General features: G+C 46.7%; 1 protein-coding gene across 11 annotated transcripts in view; it reads left to right on the top strand.

Moving 5' to 3' along the window:
• Nucleotides 1-23,599, top strand: part of LOC130362415 (uncharacterized) — a 149,319-nt gene that overhangs the window by 7,793 nt on the left and 117,927 nt on the right. For 3 of the 11 annotated variants that reach the window (XM_056566850.1, XM_056566851.1, XM_056566840.1), the window contains exon 1: nucleotides 17,026-17,317. The exons of 7 other annotated variants lie outside the window; for them this stretch is intronic. The gene's annotated coding sequence lies outside the window, so the exon portion shown is untranslated. Of the gene's footprint in view, nucleotides 1-16,400; nucleotides 16,623-17,025; nucleotides 17,318-23,599 lie in introns of those variants that run through there. One more of the 11 variants, XM_056566845.1, reaches the window with a different exon arrangement.

The following is a 23,599-nucleotide window of genomic DNA, read 5'->3' as shown; positions in this document are numbered from 1 at the left end:
ACTTGCTGGTAGTGTTTATGCTGTACACATGCTTGTAGGATTTATATTGTACATACGCTCAGGGTTCATACGGTACACTTGCTGGTAGTATTCATACTCTACACACGCTCGTAGGGTTTATACAGTATACTCGCTCGTATGATTTATGCGGTATACACGCCCGCAGGTTTATACTGTACATTCGCTCAGAGGGTTCATGCTGTACACTCGCTGGTAGTACTTATACTGCACACACACTTGTAGGTTTCATGTCGTTCATACGCTCGTAGGAAGTATACTGTACATAACACTCTCACATACATACGCTCACAGATCCGCTGGTGCTGTTACACGTTATATCCGCTTGTTACTATGGATAAGTATTCATTGCCATGGTAGCATTTATAGTCATTCATATAGTTTGTTTGTATATACGCACACACAGTTCATTCGGGCTATACGCTCAGGGTTTCATGCTAATGATTAGTTCATGTAGTTCACACGTTATAGTGTTTACGATGCACTTTGTAGGTGCATTGTAGTTTCTGCAGTGTATAGTTGCATAGCATTGGGGCACATGCGTTCCTCACTTTTGTGTTTATACAGCTGTGGCGGTCGGGGCCTCATATCTACCATGTCAGCAGGGGATGGGGCTCAGTAGTTATTACTGACACGTTTCCAGAGCAACAGCCTCACGACACATAGGCGGTGTATACCCATTATACCTGCCACGTCTGCAGGGGGGGGGGGTACATTGCGTAATTGTTGTTACTGATACGTCTTCAGAACAACGATAACACGACACATAGGCGGCGTATACCCATTATACCTGCCACGTCTGCAGGGGGATACATTGCATAATTGTTGTTACTGACACGTTTTCAGAACAATAATAACACAACACATAGGTGTAGTTATTGTACAGTGCGACAGACATTGGATATTTAAATTCATGTGTTGTATTATAGATTAGTGCTTAATGAAATTATTTTACTTGTTCGGGCCATATGTGTGGACAAGTTGGTCTGTGTATCTGCTTATATAGTTGGTTCAGTGCATATTCGCTCATGCAGTTCATTCTAGCCATACGTTCATAAGTTGTTCGGGGCACACGCTCAGTTTTGTACATACGCCCATATAGTTTGTCTGTTCATATGGTCGTAGATTGTTGAGCATGCGGTCGTGGTGTTAGTAAGGTGCACATGGCCTTGTTGGTCGTGCTGGACCTACGTTCACATGGTCATGGTCTGCATAGGGGTCATGCTAGGCTTACAATTATGGTATTCATGTTCGGTATCCATTCATAGGTTCATTAGGTACATATCTTTCATGATGTTTTGTTATGTTATTGTGTTTAGACCATTCATCCATGTCTTTGACTCTGCGCAGGTTTCATGGCATTGGGTGAATCTGTGCACGGATAATTCGGTGGGTCACCCTTTTTAGCTGCGCATACGTATACATATCTGGGTTTCGATTTGTTATTTGCCTAGTCGACAGGTTAAGTATGGTTACGTCTTATCTTGGCTTCAGGTTAGTCATATACTTTAGTTGAGGCTTTACATTCGGCTGGACCAGTCACGTCTACAGGTCAGTCCGGATACAGCCTGACACGACTTCAGGTTGGCGACAGTGTCATTGTATACGTCATGTTATTCACCCGTTGGGTTATGCACAGGGATATAACTTTATTTTTCGTTGTTGATTGCCATTTATTTTCGGTCCAGTCACAACCTGACACGACTTCAGGTTGGCGGAAACGTTGTTATGGGTCAATAGGTTTACTTAGCATTTGGGTTGTGCATACAGTGACTTGGCTCTGTGTGGTTGGTTTTGTTGTCTCGGCTTCAGGTTGACGTTAGGGATCACGTGTCGGTCGAGTTTCATCGTCATGTTTGCTGCGTTAGTGGTTTCATTGCCGGTCACATCCACAGGCTTGTTACAGTGGTAACCTGACACAGGTTTAGGTAAGTGACTTGGTGGTCATTTGTGTATGCATGTTGGTAGCACTTGGAGTTGTGCATACGGGCATAGGGTTGTTCCCTGTTGAGACTTTTTCACGTCCACAGCCACAGAGATATTCTAACACGCAGTCTGGAATACCTACACTATGTTTACGACAGACACTCAGAGGATGTCTCAAGTGCATTTCGTTCTTACTTGCATTTATTGAGTTTTGCCACTCTTCTTCGAATCCAGCCCCTCTAGCCGTCAGCCCTGGCAGCTGGCTTAGTTAGTTGGCTAGCTGACGTCTAGGTAATTCCCCATTGGGACATCAGGACGGCTTAACGCGCTGTCCTTCAGTTGTCATGGCATCCTAAGGTTAGAGGAATTACATGTAGGTGCATGGCCGTAGTTACAATAACTTTACAGGGATGTAAATAATTACTTATTGAAATTGTATAGCAGATAAATGTTATTGTCGGGTTACTATCATACGGCATTTTCTCAAGTCCCACGAATGATTCTCAGCTGAGTATTGCAATCTTCACTTCCGCATGTCAAGGGTCCAATGGGGTCAGCAGATGTCATTGTTTAGGGGGCGGCACTCACTGCAAGTTGTTTGTCAAGCATGTTCGTATTCTTGTTAATTCTTTATAGCAATCCGCCCATTATATCCATTCATTCCCTTAGCATTAGGCTTGCTGCACCGGCGTCACATCATGGTGTGCCGGCATACGTGGTTAGGTAATAGGGGTGCTGGGGAGCCAGTACCTACATGCGCTATACCTCCATTCCATAGTCGGTAACGCATGATGCATTTCAGTCATTGGTCACGGGGTTGTTGCACGAGTTAATAGCGCTTTGTTCTCATTATGAGTTTTGCCCTCTATTTTTCAGGTGTACTCCTACGTGGCAGTACATGGCATAACTCAGACTGCCTAGATAGGTTACAGGATAGTAGGGAACAGGAGTTTAGCAAGAGGTTCAGTTAGGAAGGCTCGCTATACGATTGAGCACCGACTACAAATAATATCAAATAGGACATACTATCTTCAGTATGGTGCATAGCACCTAGTACCTTTTCCACTACAGGATTCTACATCATCTAATTGTAACATCACCCTGCTTTCCCAGGATCAGAAAACAAGATTTTCTGCTTATCTTTCAGGAACCAGAACTATCATACCGTTGCAATATCCCCTTAGATAATCTTTGACCAGGACTCATTTTTATACTTAAGTGGCAGTACTATATTCTGTTTTATATGTTTATTATTTATTTATTATTTATTTTTATGTTTTTTTATGAAATTTATTTATGTTTAAATACAGTGAGCTTCTACAAGGGCCCTGCACTTGAGTTTGTAATCATATGTAATCATATGCTTAATAAATATGTATATTTTAATGATATAATTTGATTTCTATTTTTCTACTGATTGGATACAACATCAATACTGTATATACACAAGTAATAAATCTGATTCATTGCACACAACAAGCTCCCATACACTATATATACAAGGATCTTACTAGAGAACGGTTACCTTTTCTAAAACAATAAATAACTTACGGTAGTTAAAAACAGAGGAAGGAAGATATGTAGAAGAGGATAAAGGGCTGCCTCAATAAATATTTCTGTTCAGTTTTTACAGAAGAACATGAAGGAAAAGGATCTCAGTTAGGGAGAATGACTAATAAATCGTTTGATGCATGTGTCTTTACAGAGGAAGAGGTTCTAAGCCAGCTGTGGGCCTGATGGGATAAACCCAAAGATACTAAAAGAGCTTAGCGGTGTACTAGGAAAAATGTTAACAGATTTATGTAACCAATCACTAATAACAGAATTTGTCCCAGAAGATTGAAAGTTAGCAAATGTTGTCCCCATTCATAAGAAAAGTAGTAGAGAGGTATCAGGCAACTATAGACCAGTAAGTTTGACAACAACCCCTTAAGGACCAAGCGTTTTTCCGTTTTTGCACTTTCGGTGTGACAAATACCCCCTGTATCCCCTGGCCGCGAGCGCATTGTTCCTCTCCCTTCCCCAGCTGACGGGGCTGGGATTCGCATCAAGGGACGCGCCCGCATGCGAACCCCAGCCCGTCACTTACCTCAGTCCTCTGCTTCTTCCTCTCAGCTAGGGCGCAGACTGTTCTGTACGTCCTCAGCATCTGGGAAATGCTCACACCTAGGGCACGTGGGAGAGGTGTCCCTAGGTGTTAACACTACCTCTCTTAGCTTGAATATATCTGTTCAAATCCACCCTTCTGCCAAGACTTCATTCATTGCTTCTGCATTCTTGGATTCCCGTTCCACTGGCAACTTCATTGATGCCTTTCTGGTACATGAATATTGTCTTTCTGTAACTCGTCTAGCCAAGCCTTTGTTCATTTCTTCAGTCAATGGACAAAATCGTGAATGTAAGGTGCTATTCCGCACAGAGCCTCTCGTCATGCAAGTGGGAGTCTTGAATAAGGAAAAAATTAAATTCTACGTGCTTCCTCACTGTACTTCTCAGTTACTTCTTTGTCTTCCTTGGCTCCAACGTCATTCTCTGCAACTTGACTGGAAATCAGGAGGGATCACTCCCTGGGGACAGAGCTGTCAAAATCTTTGTCTTGTGTCAGTCATGCCAAGAGTCGTTTCTTCCTTTCCTCCTATACCTGGCCTGCCTTTCCCTTATGAAGATTATTCTGATGTTTTCTGCAAAAAGCAGGCCGAGACTTTACCTCCACATCGTCCTTACAACTACGGTATGCTCTCTGTTCCTGTCTTGACATCAGCCTAGACATCTCCTCTGCCTATTGGTTAACCAAATTCTGGAAACTTATTTACGTCATTTTGTCTCAGTTTGTCAGGACGATTGGGTTGATGATCTTCCTTGGGCTGAATTCTCCTATAACCATAAGCATTCTGAATCCACAAGGACTTCTTTGTTGTCTATGGACATCCTCTCCGTCCTCCTCTTCCAGTTTCTGTTTCCATCGGTGTGCCAGCTGTTTTTGATCTGGTCCGTGACTTCTCTTCCATCTGGCAACACTCGGCATTTCTTGTCTCAAGCCTCATCTCGCATGAAAACCCAGGCCGATAAAAAAGAAGATCTCCTCTGTCTTTCTCTCCCGGTGACAGTTTGGTTATCCTCCAAGTATCCTCTCTCTTCCCCAGCTGGCGGGGCTGGCATTCGTATCGAGGGAGGTGCCCGCATGTGAACCCCTCACCTCAGTCCTCTGCTTCTTCCTCTCAGCTCCGGCGCACGTGCCCCACGCTCCTAGGGCATGTGCACGCAGGAGTTCTTAGATTTAAAGGGCCAGTGCGCCCGTAATTATGGTTTGCACCTGACACACACAAATTTCTGCACCTCCCACATTACTCTGCCAGATCTTTGTTTGCCCCAGTGCCTTAGTGAAAGTGTTATACTGTGTTTCCTTGCCGTGTACCAGACCTAGTATTCCGTGACCTGACCATGTACCTTGCCGCCTGCCTACTGACCTTCTGCTACGTTCCTGTTTACGCTCCTGTGCCACCTGCCCTGACATCCCGCTATCCAGACTACGTCCTGTCTCTTCCCTTCTGTACCTCACATCACCTCAGCCGCCTGTGTGGTCGAGTCGTGCCAGGGGTAGCGACCTGGGTGCCACCTGCCACAGCAAGACCATCCGGCTTTGCGGTGGGCTCTGGTGAAAACCAGCAGGAACTTAGACTCTGCTCCCTGGCATGGCCCGAGTCATCTGCCACACAGGTCCAGTGGATCTACGACCTCTTGTGTTCCAGACTACTGTGGTCCAGTGGATCTACTTCCTCCAGAGTGCCGGTCAACTGCGGTGAGTCTAACATTCGTTTTTACCTCCTCACCTTTTAAAAATTCATAACTCTTTCAATTTTGCACCTAAAAATATATATGATGGCTTTTCTTTTGCGCCACCAATTCTACTTTTTAGTGACATCAGTCATTTTACCCAAAAATCGACGGCGAAACGGAAAAAAATCATTGTGCGACAAAATTGAAGAAAAAACACCATTTTGTAAATTTTGGGGGCTTCCGTTTCTATGCAGTACATTTTTCGGTAAAAATACACCTTATCTTTATTCTGTAGGTCCATACAATTAAAATGATACCCTACTTATATATAGATTAGATTTTGTATTACTTCTGAAAGAAATCATAACTACATGCAGGAAAATTTATACGTTTAAAATTGTCATCTTCTGACCACTATAACCTTTTTATTTTTCTGCGTATGGGGCGGTATGAGGGCTAATTTTTTGCATCATGATCTGAAGTTTTTATCTGTACCATTTTTGCTTTGATCAGACTTTTCAATCACTTTTTATTCATTTTTTTATGTTCTAAAAAGTGACCAAAAAATAAGCCATTTTAGACTTGAATTTTTTTTTTGCACGTACGCCCTTGACCGTGTGGTTTAACCCCTTAAGGACACATGACGTACTGGAACGTCATGTGTCCACTCCCGATCTATAACGCGGGGCCACGGCGTGGCCCCGCGTCATAGCGGGTCGGGCCCGGCCTCTAACAACGGCCGGGACCCGTGGCTAATAGCGCGCGGCATTGATCGCTGTGCCGCGCGCTATTAACCCTTTAGACGCGGCGTTCAAAGTTGAACGCCGCGTCTAAAGTGAAACCGAAAGCATGCCGGCTAGCTCAGTGGGCTGTTCGGGATAGCCGCGGTGAAATCGCGGCATCCCGAACAGCTGACAGGACAGCGGGAGGGCCCCTACCTGCCTCCTCGCTGTCCGATCGCCGAATGACTGCTCAGTGCCTGAGATCCAGGCATGAGCAGTCATGCGGCAGAATCATCGATCACTGGTTTCTTATGAGAAACCAGTGATCAATGTAAAAGATCAGTGTGTGCAGTGTTATAGGTCCCTATGGGACCTATAACACTGCAAAAAAAAAGTGCAAAAAAAAAGTGAATAAACATCATTTAACCCCTTCCCTATTAAAAGTTTGAATCACCCCCCTTTTCCCATAAAAGAAAAAACACAGTGTAAATAAAAATAAAAATAAACATAAATGGTATCGCCGCGTGCGGAAATGTCCGAATTATAAAAATATATCGTTAATTAAACCGCACGGTCAATGGCGTGCGCGCAAAAAAATTCCAAAGTCCAAAATAGTGCATTTTTGGTCACTTTTTATATCATGAAAAAATGAATAAAAAGCGATCAATAAGTCCTATCAATGCAAAAATGGTACCGTTAAAAACTTCAGATCACGGCGCAAAAAATGAGCCCTCATACCGCCCCATACACGGAAAAATAAAAAAGTTATAGGGGTCAGAAGATGACAATTTTAAACGTATTAATTTTCCTGCATGTAGTTATGATTTTTTCCAGAAGTACGACAAAATCAAACCTATATAAGTAGGGTATCATTTTAATCGTATGGACCTACAGAATACATATCAGGTGTCATTTTTACCGAAAAATGTACTACGTAGAAACGGAAGCCCCCAAAAGTTACAAAACAGCGTTTTTTTAAAAATTTTGTCGCACAATGATTTTTTTTCCCGCTTCACCATAGATTTTTGGGCAAAATGACTGACGTCATTACAAAGTAGAATTGGTGGCGCAAAAAATAAGCCATCATATGGATTTTTAGGTGTAAATTTGAAAGAGTTATGATTTTTTAAAGGCAAGGAGCAAAAAACGAAAATGCAAAAACGGAAAAACCTCCGGTCCTTAAGGGGTTAATTAATGATATATTTTTTATAGTTCGAACATTTACGTGCGCGGCAATACCATATATGTTTATTTTTTTTTTAAACATTTTTTATTTTATGGGAAAAGGGTGGTAATTCTGAATTTTATTAGGGAAGGGGTTAAATCACATTTATTAACTCTTTTATTTTATTTTATTTTTTTTACATAGGGGGCTATAACATGCATCACACTGGCTGAAGGCACTGTTCAATTCATTGCCATTGCATTGCACTGATCAGTGTTTTCTGCACTTGATTGCTCAAGCCTGGATCTCAGGCTTTGAGCAATCAGATGCCGATCAGACATCGTGGAGCCAGGTAGGGAGCCTTCCGCTGTCCTCTCAGCTGTTTGGGATGCCACGATTTCACCGCGGCGGTCCTGAACAGCTCCGCTGAGCTAAACGGCAGCATATTCTCCCGTTTTAGACACCGCAATCAACTTTGATCGCAGCGTCTAAAGGGATAATACCAGACATCAGCCCGATCGGGACTCTGCAGATACAAAGCGCAATCAGCTTCTGAGTGCGCTTCACAGATCGGGAGCTGGCCACGGACGTAAATATGTGTCCGTGGTCGTTAAGGGGTTTAACCCCTTAAGGACAATGGACGTACTCCTACACCCCCGTTTCCGAGTCCTTAAGGACCGAGGACGTAGGAGTACGTCCTGTCCATTCCCGCCCCCCCGCCGCTAGACGGAGGGGAGCCGGTGCCCGATGCCTGCTGAAATGGTTCAGCAGGCATCGCGGCATATCGCCCAGGGGGGGTCATTATGCCCCCCAATGTTGGTGATGGCCGCAGATCGCTGGACAATTCAGTCCAGCGATCTGCGGCGATTCCGGGTCAATCAGGTCTCCAGTGACCCGGTGACCCGGAATTACTGGCTGATCGGGGCCGTCGGGCGACCAATCAAGGCACCTGCTGCGGGTGTCACTCCCGTAACCCGCTCTGCCCCTCTTCCGGAGGACGTGAGCGGGTGCGGAAAGAAGACCCTGGGAGCTGGGGACCCCGATCCCCGGCGTCAATGTTGGGATCAGGGCCCCAGGAGCAGCGGCGGCGAGGGACTGACCTGTAGCGGAGCAGCAGCAGGAGGTGAGTGACAGCATCCTGCTGTTGCTTAGCAACAGCTCCCAGCATGCAAAAAGGGCATGCTGGGAGCTGTAGTTATGCAACAGCAGGAGGCAGACCACCACAACTCCCAGCATTCCCTTATGGGCATGCTGGGACTTGTAGTTTTGCAACAGCTGGAGGCACATTTTTTCTATGGAAAAGTGCACCTTCAGCTGTTGTATAACTACAACTCCCAGCGTGCACAATCAGCTAAAGTGCATGCTGGGAGTTGTAGTGGTGCATCTGCTGGTTGCATAACTACAACTCCAAGCACGCCCGTTGGCTGTCGGTGACTGCTGAGAGTTGTAGTTTTGCAACAGCTGAAGTCACACTGAGTTAAGTAGCAAACCAGTGTGTCTCCAGCTGTTGCATAACTACAATCCCCAGCATCCCCAGCCAAAGTAGTATGCCTCCAGCTGTTGCATAACTACAAGACCCAGCATGCCCTTCCGCTGTCCGTACATGCTGGGGGTTGTAGCTTTTGCAACAGCTGAAGGCACACTGGTTGCAAAACACTGAGTTCGTTACCAAACTCGGTGTTTCACAACCAGTGTGCCTCCAGCTGTTGCAAAACTAAAACTCCCAGCATGCACTGATAGACCATACATGCTGGGAGTTGTAGTTTTGCAACAGCTGGATGTCCCCTCCCAATGTGAATGTACAGGGTACACTCACATGGGCGGAGGTTTACAGTAAGTATCCGGCTACAAGTTTGAACTGCGGCAAATTTTCTGCCGCAGCTCAAACTGCCAGCGAGAAACTACTGTGAACCCCCGCCCGTGCGACTGTACCCTAAAAACACTAAAACAAAATAAAATATAAAAGTAAAAAACACTACATATACACATACCCCTACACAGCCCCCCTCCCCTCCCCAATCAATATGAAAAACGTCTGGTACGCCACTGTTTCCAAAAAGAGCCTCCAGCTGTTACAAAACAACTACTCCCAGTATTGCCAGATAGCCAATGACTGTCTAGGCATGCTGGGCGTTTTACAACAGCTGGAGGCACCCTGTTTGGGAATCACTGGCGTAGAATACCCCTATGTCCACCCCTATGCAAGTCCCTAATTTAGGCCTCAAATACGCATGGCGCTCTCACTTTGGAGCCCTGTCGTATTTCAAGGCAACAGTTTAGGGCCACATATGGGGTATCGCCATACTCGGGAGAAATTGGGTTACAAATTTTGGGGGGTATTTTCTGCTATTACCCTTTTTAAAAATATTAATAACATTTTTTTTTTTTACATATGCAAAAGTCGTGAAACACCTGTAGGGTATTAAGGTTCACATTACCCCTTGTTACGTTCCCCGAGGGGTCTAGTTTCCAAAATGGTATGCCATGTGTTTTTTTTTTTTGCTGTTCTGGCACCATAGGGGCTTCCTAAATGCGGCATGCCCCCAGAGCAAAATTTGCTTTCAAAAAGCCATATGTGACTCCTTCTCTTCTTAGACCTGTAGTGCGCCAGCAGAGCAATTTTCACCCCCATATGTCCTGGCACCATAGGGGCATCCTAAAGGTGACATGCCCCCCAAAAACCATTTGTCACTCTTTCCCTTCTGAGCCCTCTACTGCGCCCGCTGAACAATTAACATAGACATATGAGGTATGTGCTTACTCGAGAGAAATTGGGTTTCAAATACAAGTAAAAATTTTCTCCTTTTTACCCCTTGCAAAAATTCTAAAATTGGGTCTACAAGAACATGCAAGGGTAAAAAAATGAAGATTTTGAATTTTCTCCTTCACTTTGCTGCTATTCCTGTGAAACACCTAAAGGGTTAAAACACTTACTGAATGTCATTTTGAATACTTTGGGGGTTGTAGTTTTTATAATGGGGTCTTTGGTGTATTTCTAATAAGAAGACCCTTCAAATCCACTTCATAACTGAACTGGTCCCTGAAAAATAGTGAGTTTGAAAATTTTGTGAAAAATTTCAAAATTGCTGCTGAACTTTGAAGCCCTCTGGTGTCTTCCAAAAGTAAAAACTTATAAGTTTTTTTTGTTGTATTGTATTGTATATTTGAACCAAAAACTTTTTTATTTGGAATATCCATTTTCCTTACAAGCAGAGAGCTTCAAAGTTAGAAAAATGCTAAATTTTCATTTTTTTCATCAAATTTGGAGATTTTTCACCAAGAAAGGATGCAAGTTACCATAAAGTTAAAGTAGAATATGTCACGAAAAAACAATCTCGGAATCAGAATGATAACTAAAAGCATTCCAGAGTTATTAATGTTTAAAGTGACAGTGGTCAGATTTGCAAAAAAACGCTCTGGTCCTTAAGGTGTAAAATGGCCTGGTCCTTCAGGGGTTAATAGTGGGCAAATTAATGGAAACTCTACTAAAGGATAGGATTGTGAAACATCTAAAATTCCATGGATTGCAAGATGAAAAACTACACAGGTTTACTTCAGGGAGATCATGTCAAACTACAGTAACCCCCCGACATGCAATGGCCCCGGCATATGATAAAATCGACATGCGATGGCCTCTCAGAGGCCATCGCATGTCGATGTCAGCATCAACATACGATGCTTTTATATGTCGGGGCCATCGCATTAACTGCTATCCGACAGCGCAAAATGCTTAAGCTGCTGTCGGATAGCAGTTTTAGCATCCCGGACAGGTTCGCTTACCTATCCCCGCTGCTCCGGGTCCACTTCGGGATCCTCGGGCGTCTTCTGTATCTTCTCCAGGGTCCAGGGCCTCGCTTTCCGGCGTCGTTATTACGTCACTACCAGGGCCGGACTGGGGCTAAAAACCAGCCCTGGAAAAATTGTCATACCAGCCCCACAGCATTGCGTCACTGTAGCAGTCACTGGCTGCAGGGAAGGGACAAGGAAGCCTGGCACTTGATTTGCCGTGCCTCTATAAGAGAACTATGCTGTGGGTGTGCCCTGAAGTCAAAGGGGTGCAGCCTCAACATGCAAGATAGTAATGTGGTATTAAAGGGGTACTCCGGCGCTTAGACATCTTATTCCCTATCCAAAGGATAGGGGATAAGATGCCTGATCGCGGGAGTCCCGCCGCTGGGGACCCCCGTGATCTTGCACGCAGCACCCCAGTTAAAATCAGTCCCCGGAGCATTTTCGCTCTGGGTCTGATTACCGGTGACCACGGGGCCGGTGGTGTGTGACGTCACGCCTCCGCCCCCGTGAGACGTCACGCTCTGCCCATCAATGCAAGCCTATGGGAGGGGGCATGGCAGCTACCACGCCCCCTCCCACAGGCTTGCATTGAGGGGGCGGAGCGTGACATCACATGGGGCGGAGCCTTGACGTCACAACACTTCGGCCCCGTGATCGACAGTAATCAGACCCATAGCGAACACGCTCCGGGGACTGATTTTAACGGGGTGCGGCGTGCAAGATCACAGGGGTCCCCAGCGGCGGGACCTCCGTGATCAGGCATGTCTAAGCGCCGGAGTACCCCATTAACTCTATGTAAAATCCACTTGGGAAAAACAGTTAAAATAAATAAATAAATAAAAGCAACCCATCTCTTTTTTGCACTTGAGCTACCGCCAGAATCACGGAACTCAGTTCCCAGTATCCAGCACTACTAGGTCAGGTTATGTGATCTGACACAGCTGTTCATTCAATTACGGGCCGAAGCAATGTCCAGCCTCAGGCACTGATTGGATGGCTGGCCATGTCACGTCACCTAACCGAAAGTGCCAGATACCTGAAACAGAATTCCGTCATTTCAGTGGCAGTGTGAAAGCAAGGAATTTTAGAAAGGGTTTTTGTTTTTTTACTGTTCCCCCTCCTGTAGTAGATATTACATAGGGTTAAAATACCGTGGGCAGCATAACACTGGCGTGCAGGCATTGCGACTCCGGGACACAAATTCGGGACTCCGGGACATCGTTTGAAAATGCTACAAGAATACAGGTAAATAGTCAGAGGGGCGGGTCCTGGCGGCTGCTCCCTGCCCAGCCGGCTTGATTGACACGTCTCTCTTGTCTCTAGCAGTGTATAGGGAGACACTGGAAGATACAGTGCTCAGCACTACAAAGTCCAACACTACATCTTTTCCCGACTTTGCAGGTTCCTGCATACAGATGGGGTACTCAATCCCAATAGTTTATAGTAGTGAACATAACAGTCTCACAGTAGAAAATTATTGGAAGCACTCACCAATCAACTGGGAATCATTTCCTTTGCACAGGCTTTGATAAATCTCCCCCAGGTCTCCAAACTGTGGACTGTTAGCTGTTCCAACAACGCTCTGTGCATGCTGGGAGTTGACATTTTACTGGGAGTTTTAGTTTAGCAACAGCGTGAGATCCACAGTTTGGAGACCACTGATACAGGGAAAGATGCGTCACCTGCCCTAAGGACTAATTACCGGGTCTGGTGGCATTTAGAAACTAAGATTACTTTGAATGACCGAGTGTCTTAGTGTAATTCACAGTGTCCTGGGATCGTGATGCCTGCTGTTTGGGCAACATAAAACTGATAACAGGTTCCCCCTAACTGTAGATAAATATAAAAAATATAGTTATTTAAAAATAATGAATAAACAACTTAATTGCAAAAAAAAAAAGAGCAAATCAAAGTGCCCCTCCCTTACAAAGTAGTAAGGTCTCCTCTTCCCATAACCTACCCCCTACCCCACATTACAGGTCCCCCCCTCATCACAGGTCCCCCCCTTCTCCAGCCCCCAACATCACAGGTCCCCCCCCCCCCGTCTCCAGCCCCCTACATCAAAGACATCCCCTCTTCAGCCCCCAACATCACAGGTATCCCCTTTCCAGCTCCCCATATCACAGGTCCCACATAACTGGTCTCCCCTCTCCACCAGCACCCACCAACATTACAGCCCCCCCTGCAGCCCCCCACATCACAGGCCCCCCTTTGCAGCCCCTCACATCACAGTTCCCCCTTTGCAGCCCCCCACATCACAGGTCCCCCCTTTGCAGCCCCCCACATCACAGGTCCTCCCTTTGCAGCCCCCCCCCACACCATAGGTTCCCCCCCCTTTGCAGACCCCCAACATCACAGTCCCCCCTTGCAACCCTTCACATCACAGGTCCCCCTTTTGCAGCCCCCCCCACACCACAGGTCCCCCCTTAGCAGCCCCCCACACCACAGGTCCCCCCCTTAGCAGCCCCTCACACCACAGGTCCCCCCCTTAGCAGCCCCCCACACCACAGGTCCCCCCTTTGCAGCCCCCCACATCACAGGTCCCCCCTTTGCAGCCCTCCAACATCACAGTTCCCCCCTTTACAGCCCCTATCATCACAGGTCCCCCTTTTGCAGCCCCCCACATCACAGGTCCCCACTTTACAGCCCCTATCATCACATGTCCCCCGCTTTACAGCCCCTATCACAGGCCCCCCCTTTGCAGCCCCTCACATCACAGGTCCCCCCCCTTTACAGTCCCTATCATCACAGGTGCCCCCTTTACAGCCCCTATCATCACAGGTGCCCCCTTTACAGCCCCTATCACAGGTCCCCCCCCTCCTTTGCAGCCCCTCACATCACAGGTCCCCCTTTACAGCCCCTATCATCACAGGTCCCCCCTTTACAGCCCCCTATCACAGGTCCCCCCCTTTGTAGCCCCTCACATCACAGGTCCCCCCTTTACAGCCCCTATCATCACAGGTCCCCCCCTTTACAGCCCCTATCATCACAGGTCCACCCTTTACAGCCCCTATCATCACAGGTCCACCCTTTACAGCCCCTATCATCACAGGTCCTCCCCTTAGCAGCCCCCCACAGTACAGGTCCCCCCCCTTAGCAGCCCCCCACACCACAGGTCCCCCCCCTTAGCAGCCCCCCACACCACAGGTCCCCCCTTTGCAGCCCCCCACATCACAGGTTCCCCCTTTGCAGCTCTCCAACATCACAGTTCCCCCTTTACAGCCCCTATAATCACAGGTCCCCCCCTTTGCAGCCCCTATCATCACAGGTCCCCCCTTTACAGCCCCTATCACAGGTCCCCCCCCCCTTTGCAGCCACACACATCACAGGTCCCCCCTTTGCAGCCCCCAACATCACAGGTCCCCCCTTTACAGCCCCTATCATCACAGGTCGCCCCCTTTACAGCCCCTATCACAGGTCCCCCCCTCCTTTGCAGCCCCTCACATCACAGGTCCCCCCTTTACAGCCCCTATCACAGGTCCCCCCCTTTGTAGCCCCTCACATCACAGGTCCCCCCTTTGCAGCCCCTATCATCACAGGTCCCCCCTTTACAGCCCCTATCATCACAGGTCCACCCTTTACAGCCCCTATAATCACAGGTCCACCCTTTACAGCCCCTATCATCACAGGTCCACCCTTTACAGCCCCTAACATCACAGGTCCACCCTTTACAACCCCTATCATCACAGGTCCACCCTTTACAGCCCCTATCATCACAGGTCCACCCTTTGCAGCCCCTATCATCACAGGTCCACCCTTTGCAGCCCCCCACAGTACAGGTCCCCCCCTTAGCAGCCCCCCACACCACAGGTCCCCCCCCTTAGCAGCCCCCCACACCACAGGTCCCCCCTTTGCAGCCCCCCACATCACAGGTTCCCCCTTTGCAGCTCTCCAACATCACAGTTCCCCCTTTACAGCCCCTATAATCACAGGTCCCCCCCTTTGCAGCCCCTATCATCACAGGTCCCCCCTTTACAGCCCCTATCACAGGTCCCCCCCCCCTTTGCAGCCACACACATCACAGGTCCCCCCTTTGCAGCCCCCAACATCACAGGTCCCCCCTTTATAGCCCCTATCATCACAGGTCGCCCCCTTTACAGCCCCTATCACAGGTCCCCCCCTCCTTTGCAGCCCCTCAAATCACAGGTCCCCCCTTTACAGCCCCTATCACAGGTCCCCCCCTTTGTAGCCCCTCACATCACAGGTCCCCCCTTTGCAGCCCCTATCATCACAGGTCCCCCCTTTACAGCCCCTATCATCACAGGTCCACCCTTTACAGCCCCTATAATCACAGGTCCACCCTTTACAGCCCCTATCATCACAGGTCCACCCTTTACAGCCCCTAACATCACAGGTCCACCCTCTACAACCCCTATCATCACAGGTCCACTCTTTACAGCCCCTATCATCACAGGTCCACCCTTTGCAGCCCCTATCATCACAGGTCCACCCTTTGCAGCCCCCCACATCACAGGTCCCCCCCCCCCCTTTACAGCCCCTATCATCACATGTCCCCCACCCCCATTTGCAGCCCCTCACATCACAGGTCCCCTTCTGCAGCGCCCCCCCCCCCCCACACACATCAAAGGTCCCCCTCTTACCAGACCCCCACACACACACCACATAACAGGACTCCCACCCTTTCCCTTACATAGTAATAGCATTAGGTTCCTTTTCCTCTCACCCAGTATAGGAGATCTTCCCCCGAGCAGCTGCAGTCACTGTGTGCCGACAGGAGGAGGGGCCAGGAGCAGTGAGGAGGCAGAGAGTAGAGGGGAGTGTACTTTCTGTACAGCTCCCAGTACAGACTCTGTACCCCAGACCTCTGGACCTCCGCTCACTGTGTCAGCTATCAGGAGCCTCAGGATCTGTGTGTGATGCTGCAGCTGCGGAGCACACAGGTCCTGACACTGCTGACAGACTGACACAGTGACCTGTGGGGACTCAGGCAGCCTGCGCTCCAGCCACTGCTGGCCCACAAGGCAGCGGCCTACCGGGAATATTCCCGCTTTCCCGGTAAGCCAGTCCGGCCCTGGTCACTACGCATGCCGTGCCGGCGCAGCAGCGTAATAACGTCACCAGAAAGCGAGACCCGGACCCTGCAGAAGATGCGGAAGAAGCCAGAGGATCCCAAAGAAGACACCGGAGCAGCAGGACACCATCGGGAGCCTCTGGGACAGCATCGGGAGCAGTGAAGACGCGGTCCGGAGCGGCGGGGACAGGTGAGTATAACTTCCTATACTTTACATTGCACTGATCCCTCAACATACGATGGATTCGACAAACGATGGGTCATTTGGAACAAATTACCATCGTATGTTGAGGGACCACTGTATCTCTTATTCATTTTTTTGATTGGGTGACAAAAATAATAGGTGGCGGAATTGCAGTAGACATCGCTTATCTAGATTTTAGTAAGGCTTTTGACACTGTCCCACATAGAAGACTAATTAATAAACTGCAGTCATTGAGCTTGGACTCCCATAATGTTGAATGGATTAGGCAGAGGCTGAAGGACAGACATCAGAGCAGTGGCGTAGCTATAGAGGTCGCAATTGCGACCAGGCCTCGTAGCCAGCCGGCCCCCCTGACACTATTTTATCTCCCAGCCCCACCGGAAAACCCTTACCATGTAGCGCTTACTGGCTCTGCACAATTTGCTTGCAGAGCAGAGATTAGCAGTGCTTCTGCAAGGAGACAGTACTTTCCAGCAGCCAGGGGGTTAATTTTTAGTATTCTTGACCTATGCTTCTCTGTATGGGAGACAGGCGGAGGTTATGTGGACTGCTGTGTGAGGACGTCCATCTCTGAGTGTGTAAGGAGAAGCGCAGAGCCGCCGGTGTGATAAACGTAGTGATTTATTTACGTGTGGGAGAGACTGTTATAACAGGGTGTATGCAGGAGTCACAAGCCCCTGGTAAGTCACAACCCTCCCCCTCCCCGGAGCTTGACTTCACAATTCAGCTAGCCTTGGACCCCCCTGTCACTACAGACCCTCTGACTGTCTATCTCACCAAGCAGTCTGCTCACCCATATCTTTTCTCTACTCATGACAAAAACAAAACCAAACACAAAACTATTATTTACATTGCAGGCAGATCAGGGTGAGGGGGCACGGGGCCCCACAGTAAATATTAGGGAACAAAAGTGACTAAAGTTCAGGAGGAAAGCATTCTGCCAATAAGACTAATAGATAGGAATGGGTACAGGACATATATACACTACTACTTTCAACTGAGGCAGTGTTTCCCAACCAGGGTGCCTCCAGGTGTTGCAAAACTACAACTCCCAGCATGCTGGGAGTTGTAGTTTTGCAACATCTGGAGGCACCCTGGTTGGGAAACACTGATCTGAGGGGACATCTTTGCTACGTAATTTTCTACTTGGCTCAGTGTAGGAAGTGGTTCTTCTCTAAGTAACTGGTAGAGTTAGGCCCAGTATACACTGAGAATCTGCTTAGCAACATCCCCATATTGCTGTCAAGAGATTCTGCTGCTGAATTGCAACTGCAGAATTTCCTCTGCAGGATTTCTGCCAAAAGAGTGAACATGTTCATTCTTTCGGCAAAATTCAGTGTGGACTGGAATTGTTGTCAATGGCGACAGTGCAGGTCTGTGCGATCCTAGTGCCAGTGGTACCTGATGCACTGAGAAACTCTGCCTTGAATTTGTACAGGTGGATATTTTTCGTGTGAACATACCCTTAAATGGTTTTCTGCTTTTTCAATTAATGGACCTTAGTCACTAGAACATTAGTAACACTGCACAATTACAAATTATATGAAGAACGATCCATTGTATATGATGATCTCTCACAGATCCAGTACTATGTCGTGCAGGGGTAAATGTGCGGGAACAGTGTGAAAATCACATGGAAAAGTGGGATATCTATCAAGGCGCTTCTCCAAGGAATAGATGATGGGCCAATTCATATGGATAATAAAATTTGCTTTATTTTATAAGGTACCATGCACTTTAGCGTTTTTGGCACAAACAGGGATATTTAACAGGCATGAAACATACAGATAAAAGGATGCATTATAAATTCCTATACGGAAGAGTGATTCCAGGTCACTAGTGTGACTGAGCCGGAATGAAATAATAAGTAACAATAACACAGAAAGATAAATACTACAACAAAAAAAAAATTAAAGTAGCTTCATAGCATGGATAAAATATAAAGGTACATTCAAAATGAAAATGCACCAACGCAATTTCCATAGGTTGAGGTGATTTTTATTTTATCTTTTTATAATGGTCATGAATTTTATTATGGTGTTTAGCTACGAATCTACCTTATATTTTATCCATGCTAAGAATCTACCTTATGTTGTATTTATGTTTCTGTATTCTTACTTATAGTTTTTTTGCATTTCAGTTACACTCACTAGTGACCTGGAATCACTCTTCCGTATTGGCACTTTTAATGCTTTCTTTTTTTTTTTTTTTTATCTGTATGTTTCATGCTTGATAAAGAGCCCCATTCAGGCCAGAAACGCTAGAGTACATGGTACCTTATAGTCGGGGGGCCCAGGGCAATTTTTTGCATCGGGGCCAGGTGGTTTCCAGCAACGCCCCTGCATCAGAGGGTTGTAGACAATGGAGAATATACAGAGCAAGGTTTTATTTTTTTACCAGTAGGGTACCTCAGGGATCTGTACTAGGACCCATTTTGTTTAATATCTTTGTCAGTGATATTACAGAAGGTCTTGATGGTAAGGTGTGTCTTTTTGGTGATGACACAAAGATTTGTAACATGGTTTATATTCCTGGAGGGATATGCAAAGTGGAAATGGATTTGGGTGAACTAGAGTAATGGTCAGAACTCTGGCAACGAAAATTTAATGTGGATAAGGGCAAGATAATGCACTTGGGACTCAAAAACCCTTGAGCAGAGTATAGATTATGTGATACAGTCCTCACCTCTGTATCTGAGGAAAGGGCTGCTGTATACTACAGATTAGGGATCGACCGATATCATTTTTTTAGGGCCGATACCGATACCGATAATCGGTGCAGGTTAGTGCCGATAGCCGATAACTTATACCGATATTCTGGTATAAGTTATCGGCTATTTATCCCCCTGCGACACCGCTGCAGATCATTAATTTAAAGCTGGCGATTTAAATCAATGATCTGCAGTGGCTTTTGCGGGGCCATAGGCCGCCGCCGCCACCCGCTTCTCTCCCCCTACCTGTCAGGGTGGTCCGGGCCATCCATCCATCCTTCCTGTAGTGTCCGGGGGCGTTCCAGGTGGAGGGTGAACCGGTCCGGGCTGTCCTTCTTCTCCGGGAGTGCTCTTCTCCACTCCGGGCAGGCTCCGACCTAGTACGCTGCATAGACGCCGCTGCGCAGTGACGCCCGTGCGCAGCGACACACCTGACGTCACGGCGTAGCGGCGTCTATGCAGTGTACTAGGCCGGAGCCTGCCCGGAGTGGAGAAGATGATCCCCGGAGAAGAAGGACAGCCCGGACCGGTTCACCCTCCACCCGGAACGCCCCCGGACACTACACGAAGGATGGATGGCCCGGACCACCCCCATTACGGGTAAGTTTAATTTTTTTATTGACTCGGAGGGTGGGGGAGGGGCCCGACCGGTATAGCGGTATGGGAAAAAATCCATACCGGTATACCGCCCAGCATCACGGTGGGGGGTGCGAGTCGGTGCGGCGGGTCGGGGGGGTGGCGGTCGCTGTGCGGGGGGGCGGGGCATTATCGGCTTATCGGCAAGGTAATTGCCGATACCGATAATGCACAAAATCGTGATTATCGGCCGATAATATCGGCCATATCGATAATCGGTCGATCCCTACTACAGATGAAGTTCTTTTCTTTTTGAATTTATTTTCTGTCTGAGCACAGTGCTCTCTGATGACACCTCAGTCTGTTTCAGGAACTGTCCAGGGCAGGAGAGGTTTGCTGTGCGGATTTGCTCCTGCTCTGGACAGTTCCTGACATGTACAGAGGTGTCAGCAGAGAGCACTGTAGTCGGACAGAAAATAAATTCAAAAAGAAAAAGAACTTCCTCTGTAGTATACAGCAGCGATAAGTACTGGAAGGATTAACATTTTTAAATAGAAGTAATTTACAAATCTGTTAAACTTTTTGGCACCAGTTAATTTAAAAAAAATAATAAATTCCACCGGAGTACCCCTTTAAAGGTAGGCAGACAATGTCATAGAGCAGCTGGAAATGCTAGCAAAATTCTTGGGTGAATAGGGAGAGGTATTAGCAGTAGTAAGAGGGAAGTGCTCATGCCGCTGTAGAGAGCACAGGTGAGACCTAACTTCGAGTATTCCACGCAGAACTGGAGGCAGTATCTCCAGAAAGATATAGATACTTTGAAGAGAGTTCAGAGAAGGGTTGATGGCTTAAACTGTATTAGGAAAGGACCATAACATGTAGAGCTTGGAAGAAAGACGAGACAGAGGGGATATGAAAAAAACATTTAAATACATAAAGGAAATGAAAAAATGTAAAGGAGCTGCCCGGGCTCTCCTTACATGACAGTGCGCTCAGCCTATCACCGGCCGAGACGGAACATTGCTGTGGCCAGCGATACACTGACTGCAGTGTGACGCTTCAAGCCAAAGAAGCTGGGAGCTGAGCAGCGCCAGAGGAATGGGACACCCATATTGGCGCAAAGGGGGAAGATAGGAAGGTTAGTTAAAGTTTGTTTTTGCAGCCTAGGCACAGGGGAAGTTAATAATTTTGCACCGCATTTCTCCTTTAAGCATGCATGAGATAGGCATAAGGCTATCCTTTATATAAGATAGAGATAGGTATAAGGCTATCCTTCATATACGGTAGGGGCAAGGACTATTCATAAGAATACTGGGACGATGGCTCTTATCTGTCGACACCTTCTATGTTTCTGTGTCTCTTTTACAAAATTGGTATGCTTAAAATAGTTTTGACTATTTTTTTCCTTATACAGGACTCATTCCTGTGCTCTATATTTTTTATTGGTATCATTTTTTGAACACTTTTTATTTTACCCCTGACACGGCTCGACCACAAAGGCGGCTGAGGAGATGCGAGGCCCCGGAGAGATAAGGCAACTCGTAGTCTGGATAGCAGAAGGTCAGGGCAGGCGGAACAGTAGCTTAGTCAAAGCAAAGCATTAGTTCAGTAGGCAGGAGGCAGAGGAGCAAGGTCAAGTCACAAGACCAAGAGATTTGATACACGGCAAGGCAATACAGAGGAACGCTTTCTCAAAGGCACAAGGCAACAAAGATCTGGAGGGGAACTGAGGAGGGTGGAGGAATTTATAAATAAGCCACAGGTGGATTACACTAATGAGCGTACTGGCCCTTTAAATCTTAAAGCTCCGGTGCGCGCACGCCCTAAGGGACGGGGACACGCGTGCCGGAGTAGCGAGGCAGAGCCAGGAGAAACACCCGGAGAGTGACGGACTGGGGCTCGCATGCGGGCGCGTCCCCCGATGAGAGTCCCAGCCCCGTCGGCAGCAGAAGGTAAGGGGACCATGCGCTAATGGCCAGTGTGTGTGGCCGGAACGCATAACGAAACAATTATCTGTATTATTGGCCCCTTATTGGGGCCTCTTACACAGCTCAAGACCCCCGTGGCCCACCTGCTATCTTACCCATTGTGTAGGAAAAAAAATATTTTAAATAGGACAAGAAAAAGGAGAGCCTTTTTGTTTGATGAGGAAGAAGGAATATTATCACCATACATATTACCATCATACTGTTCCTAACCAAATCCTGTATGCTGAGACCAATATTATCAATAATACCAGTAAATAAGGAGGAATATTATCACCATACTGTTACTGACCAAATTCTTTATACTGAGACCAATATTACCAATAATACCAGTATACAAGTAAGAATAATACAGCCACACCATGACCACTACCATTACCACCACCACATGTGACAAAGCGCATATTGTGGTGAACGCGACTCCACACAAGTGCTGCACACCATGTAAATAATTACAGTGCAGTTACAGCTACTGACTCACAGAAGGAGTCTACTTGGAGGTGTTCTCTTTTATTTTCTTCTTGTTTTGCTCAGACCGTCATCAAGTCTTCTTCCAACCATAACTCTTCTCCACACAATCTGCCTAACAACAAACATATTAGGCTCTACACTTCTTCAGTACATTCCCCACCTACTCCCTACCCTCCGTACCCCAAATATTTCCTCCCTTGTAAAGTATCATGGAGTAAATATGTGTGTTGGGGGAAAAGGGTAGAGGAATTTGGTGGTGGGTAGGTAATCCCCCATTAGGCAGTGCCACCAGTAGGTAGGTAGTAGGTAATGCCCCCTATAAGATAGAAGCCCCCATTAGGTTTGTAATGCCCCCAGTAGGTAGGTAGTAAGTAATGCCTCCAGTGGGTAGGTTGTAGGTGATGCCCCCAGTAGGTAGTATGTAAAGTCCCCAGTAGGTAGTGGGGACTAACCAAAGGGGTACACTAACTACTACACTGTCTTCACCATATGTCCCAATACATTATCAAAGTAGTATTCCCCCAATTTTAAATATAAATATAAAGCATGAAATACTGTGCTTTGGTCTGATATAATTGAGCAGGTACAACCAATAACATAAGCAGCTCAAGCTTCTACGGCTCTCACTTTAAAGATATGTACCCAACATTTACACTTCTGCAATACCCTAGTCATCAATATTATTCTTTGACTGCTTGAGAACACTACTAATTGTTTCACTTACTATGAGCTACAGTTCTAAAAAGGAAGCCATGCATGTTATATATAGAGTATGATAAATTTATAATCTAGGACTTGCCAGTTCAAATTGGACAGAACCCATGAGCATCATGGAGTTTAATCTGTTTATTTATAGGTATACTAAGAACCCTTTTACCCCAATTTAACATCTCTAAAACACTTATTATGGTCACATATGACTATATTGGAATTTGTGTGTCAGAATGCTGTTGATAAGAATATATGTGTCAGAAAGCCAAATTCCCTTTAAGGGGTACTCCGGTGAAAACCTTTTTTCTTTTAAATCAACTGGTGGCAGAAAGTTAAACATATTTGTAAATTACTTCTATTAAAAAATCTTAATCCTTCCTGTACTTATTAGCTGCTGAATACTACAGAGGACATTCTTTTCTTTTTGGAATGCTCTCTGATGACATCACGAGCACAGTTCTCTCTGCTGACGTTATTATAATAATAATAATAATGCTCTATTTATTGTT

Source organism: Hyla sarda, chromosome 3 (assembly GCF_029499605.1).
Source record: "Hyla sarda isolate aHylSar1 chromosome 3, aHylSar1.hap1, whole genome shotgun sequence".
NCBI lineage: Eukaryota > Metazoa > Chordata > Amphibia > Anura > Hylidae > Hyla > Hyla sarda.
Note: the sequence above shows the minus strand (reverse complement) of the source record. Positions and strands in the feature narration are given on the sequence as shown.